The sequence below is a fragment of the Mustela nivalis genome (assembly GCF_964662115.1).
Source record: "Mustela nivalis genome assembly, chromosome: 9".
NCBI lineage: Eukaryota > Metazoa > Chordata > Mammalia > Carnivora > Mustelidae > Mustela > Mustela nivalis.
In genome coordinates, this window is record NC_139028.1 from 18,564,317 (window position 1) to 18,570,209 (window position 5,893).

Genomic DNA, 5,893 nt, shown 5'->3' on the forward strand with positions numbered 1-5,893 from the left:
AAAAATAAGCTATTAGTACTTCACCAAAATAAAAAGCTTTGCACAGTGAAGGGGACTACTGACATATTTTGATAGGGATTGTGTGAATTTATAGATTTCTTTGGGTCGTGTGGACATTTTAACAATATTCTTCCAATTCATGAGCATAGTATGTCTTTTCATTTGTTTGTATCATCTTCAGCTTCTTTCATCAGTGTGTTATAGTTTTCAGAATACAGATCTTTCACCTCTTTGGTTAAGTTTATGTCTAGTTCTTTTATTCTTTTTGGTGCAATTATAAATGGAGTTTTTGAAATTTCTCTTTCTGCTACTTTGTTATTAGTGTACAGAAGTTTTGTATCCTACAACTTTACTCAATTCATTTATTAGTTCAATAGTTTTTTTTGGCAGAGTCTTTAGGGTTCTCTCTCTATAGTATCCTGTCCTTTACAAATAATGACATTTATACTTCTTCCTTTCCAATTTGGATGCCTTTTCTTTCTTTTTCTTGCCTTAATGCAGATGCTAGGCCTTCTAGTACTACATTGAATAAAAATGGTGAGAGTGGATGTCCGTGTATTCTTCCTGCTGTGAGGGGAAAAGCTCACCACTGAGTATGTTAGCTATGGGTTAGGCTTTTATTATGTCCGCTCTCTGCCTACTTTGTTGAGTTTTTATTCATGACTGGATGTTGAATTTTGTCAAATGCTTTTTCTGCATCTGGTGAGTTGATTGTATGGCTTTTAGCATTCATTTTGTGAATGTAGTTTATCACACAGATTGATCTATGATTATTGACACTTCCTTGCATAAGAATCCTCTTTCATTCATATAATTAACTGTAGTATATATTATTTTTAAAAACACATTTTTATGTAAAAATGTCATTCCCGTCTCCCAGCAGCTTCCTTTTCCAAGTTAATCACTCATCTCTTTTATAAATATCTTTCTAGAGCCTGTATGTATACACAGATGCATACACACATTACATACATTCATTTTTTTACATAAATGATTGCATATTACGTGCATTTGCTATGCTTTGCTTTTTATGCAAGGATGCGTTTTGAATATCTTTTCATGTCAGTTCATATTGAGCTGCTTCTGTTATCCATTTAGCTGGACAGACAGTATTCATGGTACGACCGTATCGTTCTTTAAGCAGTCCCCTATTAGTGGAAACATAGTTTGCCAGTCTTCCACTGATGCAGTGTTGAAATGAATAATCCCCTACTGATATTCTGGAAGTAGAATTACTGAGTTGAAACTTATTTATTTATTTTTTTAAGATTTTGTTTATTTATTTGATAAAGAGAGCAGAGCAGAGCAGGAGGGAGAGAGGGGCAGAGAGAGAGGCAGACTCCCAGCTGAGCAGGGATTCCGGATGCTGGGCAAGCCCAGAGCCCTGGGATCATGACCTGAGCTAAAGGCAGACACTTAACTGACTGAGCCACCTAGGTGCCCCTGGGTTGAAATTTAAAAGCACTTATGTGTATGTTCTAAAAAATGGAAAGGTTTGTGTTTTTTTCCCAGTCATTGTCTTTATATAACATGAATTTATAAGTACAATAAATTTATATAAAATATTTAATCTATCCTTTATCACCAGTGTGTTGACTTCTTACCATAAGTAAGTAATGATTTATTTACACGTCCTTGAGGCAGTTTCCTTCTCTCCAGACTATATTTTTGCTCACTAAGTTATTTGCCTTTGTGTTTACCCTTATTTACATAGAAATGTGTTTTTAAAAAATAATATATACTACAGTTAATTATATGACTATATATAGTATGTATAGTCTATACTATATAGTATATATGCAGTATGTAGCACATAATAGACTATAGAGGATAGTCTAATATATTGTATAGATACTATTGACATATAATGTATTATAGGATATATTAGATATTATATAGTATGTACTATATTTATATATAACATAAATACTATGTTTATAAATATAGCCTATACAGTAGTATATATTAGTTATTTATTAAAACATACATTTTATGTATAAGTATATACAAAATGTTTAATATATGTGCATATGTGAATATTTTGATATATATATATATATATATAGGTCATTTCTAATATTTCTATGTTGTTTCCGTTTAAAATATTTACATCGTTTTCCAAACATAATCTCCATAGTTGAGCACCGTTTTGTAGAAGGTATCACACAGCACTGCAATAGCCTGACACTTGTATTCATTCTAGACAGCCCCTTCTGTGAGGACTGGGACCACAGCCATTTAATGTTTTATCCCCAGCCAAGGTCCGCCATGTAACAGTTGTTGAGTAAAAAACCGTGTGCGTTGAATGAATGCTACTCACAACAGAGCCTTGTTCTTCCTTCAGTGGTTTCAGTATTTTCTCTGCTGGGATCTTTAGGTTCTCAGCATGTAGCATTCACATCATCAAAAAGGAAGGAAATAGAAAACACGGTGATTAGTGACTGCATGTGGAATTTTGATAAGACCCAGGTTTCCTCATGCTTAATCTTGTCTCCATTCCCTACGTTATAATGTCTGCCCTCACCCTCACCTCACCTGTGGACAGCAGGTGTAAGGAAGTGTCAGCAGTGATCTGATAGTAAACACAGAGTTTTGGCCCATCACCCATCTTCTTCATGGAAGATTGTGCGGCTTCCCCTGTTTTATCTTATTTCTCTTCCTCTCAGCTTACAGAAGATTATATTAATTTGATTTTTTAAATGTGCTATGTCTCTTGTCTGGGTACACTACCCCGTACGTTCTGCTCCGCAGCGTGTTCTGGAGGTGGAGACATGCAGTGTCATTTATGTGGCAGATACTGATTGGATGCTGTGGAGTGCGGGGCCCCGTTTACAGAACTCGAGGTGAATCCTACCATTCCAAGGCTAGCTCTGGGGGGCAGCGCTGGGAGGGAGCCTTCTGTGCTCTGGAGAGATGGAGGAGGCCAGGCAAACCAGGGGTTGGGGGGTGGGAAGTAGAGGAAAAGGAGTCTTGGACAGAAAAGGAGTTGCCTCCAAAGTGGCAGGCAGGGCCACGTAGGAGACTTAAAATGTCATGTCCTGACACAGGTCTCGGCGGCACCCCTGGTGGCTCCTGCTGCTTTGTCTCTGCTAGTCCTCTTGGTCATCACAGTCACACAAGTGCCCAGGGGAGGCATAGGCTGTGGTGGAAGGAATGACCCTGAAGAATACTGGGGGTGGAGTTCACAGGTGTTATCGGTGCTGAAAACTTTGGACCCTCTGAGAGGCCACCCCGGGCTCTGCTAGTGTGCGGTGATGGGACTCAAGCATCCCCACATAGTGGTCAGAGCCTTCCGGGTGAATGCGGTCTCAGCTCCTTGGTGTTTGTCTTCACAGGGGTACCTCCTCCCTACCAAGAGCCACAATCAACATGACTGAGGCTTCCAGAGCAGGAGTAAGTCGCAAGATGAGCTTCGCAACATCGGTCTTGTCCCTCCGAAGTCTGCCGAGACATGCGGAAAACCTCAGGGCAAGCTCAGCATGTTCAGCCCTATTGCAGCGGAGCCCTCGCTCTAGGTTTTATACATTTAGGGTATAAAACAATGAAGAAAACCCCTGTCTTTAAAGAAGATGCTGCCAGCCACCAGCCTTAGATGAGGACTGAAAAAATAAACCCTGACCAAAAGAAAAAAAAAAAAAAAAGAATGTTTTTACTGCATATAAAGGTAATTACTTTTGTAAGTGGAATTTTTGCAGGGTGTTTGTTTGTTTGTTTGTTTGTTTTCTGGAAGATCTTGTGGGCGTATTTTGAAGTTAAAATCTTAGTTGTTGGAAATAGAATGGAACGGATGCTGTATTTTGTCAGATGCTTTTTCTGCATCTGTTGAGAGGATCATATGGCTCTTATCCTTTCTTTTATTAATGTGGTATATCACATTGATTGATTTGTGAAAGGTGAACTACCCCTTTAGCCCAGGACTAAATCCCACTTGGTCATGGTGAATAATCCTTTTAATGTACTGTTGGATCCTAATGGCTAGTGTCTTTTTTTTTTTTTTAAGATTTTATTTATTTATTTATTTGTCAAAGGGAGAGAGAGAGAGTGCACACAAGCAGCCAGAGAGGCAGGCAGAGGCAGAGAGAGAAGCAGGCTTCCTGCTGAGCAAGGAGTCCTATGCGGGACTTGATCCCAGGACCCTGGGATCATGACCTGAGCTGAAGACAGTGGCTTGACCGACTGAGCCACCCAGGCATCCCATAATGGCTAGTATCTTAGAATTTGGGATCCATGTTCATCAGGAATATTGGTCTGTAACTCTCCTTTTTGGTGGGGTTTTTGATTTGAGGATCAAGGTAATGCTTACCAACTTAATTTATAGTTAGGCTCATTTTTTCATTTTTAGAAACTACTATTTTCTTTTTTATCTAAGTTTTTAATATGTAAATCATGTATGTGGTTCCAAAATGGTGTAAAAGTTGTAAAGTAGTCTCGTTTCTACCCATGTCCCTTCTACTCTGAATTTTACATGCCTTTATAGATAATTTTCTATTAGTCTTTCATTTGCATTCCAGTGGTTTTTTAAAAAAATTATTGTTGCAAGTATAAGGAAATACATTCATATATGTCCTTCTCCCCCCCTTGTTTTTAAACTTGGGAGGTTGCTTACTGTATATCAGAACTTCTCTCCTTTAACATATCCTGGAAACTACAGCATCTCAGTTTCTAGATGCCCTCCCATTCCTTTTTATGGCTGTATTTGATTTTCTTGAGAAGATTTATCATAATTTGTTTCATTTGTCCTTTATTGGTGCAGAGTTGGTTTGTTTTCTAATCTTCTATCACAAATCACAATGAATTTGTGTGAAATGAATGTGCCAGTGACTAATCTTGTGCATAGTCATTTCATATTTTTTCTTGTGTCTTTGAGAATGTCAGGTCAAAAGGTAAATACATAGGTAATTTTTCTAAATATTGCCAAATTTCTTTCCACAGGGACTGCGCCATTTTGGATTCCCATTGGCAGTGCTTGAGAATGTCCAATTCTCCAGAGTCTCATCAGTATTGTATGTTTTCAATCTTTGGGATTTTTCTAACTTGATACACAAGAAATGGTCTCTCAGTGTTGTTCAAATATGTATTTCTTTTTCTGTGTTGAAGGTCTGTTTTCATTTTTCCTACTAAATTGCTTTGGCTAATTTTTTCTCTCAGGGCCTTTTTTTTTTTTTTTCAATTTTTAAGAGCTCTCTATATAATAGGCATATTAGTTGATTGTTTAGGATGCAAATTACATTACAGTGGTGTGACTAGCAGATTCATCTTTTGTGGGTTCTAGTATTTTCCAGTTCATGTGAAGAGTCATGCATAGTAGGACCAAGCATGGTTCCTTGAATGTTTAGATATATATATATTTTAAGTGGTTTTTCACTACAGATGGTGTGAGACGTACTCTTTGAGAAGCTCTGTTGCTTTTCTTTTCATATTTAAGTCTATGATTTCCCAGAACTGGTCTGTGTGTGTGTGTGTATGTGTTATAATACAGAGTTCCAGTTTCATTTTTCTCCCCATGGAAATCCTGTTTTCCCAGAATGTTTATTGAAAAGTCTGTCCTTCCCTCACTGCTCTGCAGTGATTTATTTGTCATGAACCATGAGGTTTGTTCTCTATATTCCATTTCATTGGGGATTTTTTGTTTGTTTGTTTCTCTTTGCATCAGTGCCACACTGTCATAATTCTATATCTAGCATTAAAATAAGTCTTGATATCTGGAAAAGTAAGTTCTGCAGCCTTCTGTTTTAGAAGTGTTTTTGGTTATTTTTGGCCTTTTAAATCTCCTTAGAAATTTTAGAATTGTCAAATTACACCCCCCCCCCCCTACCACACATACCACCTGCTTGGATTTTGTTTGGATTTGTGTTGAATATATAGGTCTGCTTAGTCTTTCAGTATGTGATTA

The 5,893-nt window shown here is 37.6% G+C and overlaps 1 long non-coding RNA gene across 1 annotated transcript; it reads left to right on the forward strand.

Annotated features, from left to right (window-relative positions):
• The first annotated feature begins 2,776 nt into the window (after window positions 1–2,776).
• Window positions 2,777–5,150, forward strand: LOC309840505. The gene is made up of 3 exons (XR_014298634.1): window positions 2,777–2,843; window positions 3,336–3,664; window positions 4,933–5,150. It is a non-coding gene; the product is annotated as an uncharacterized lncRNA (long non-coding RNA).
• Window positions 5,151–5,893: the final 743 nt, after the last annotated feature.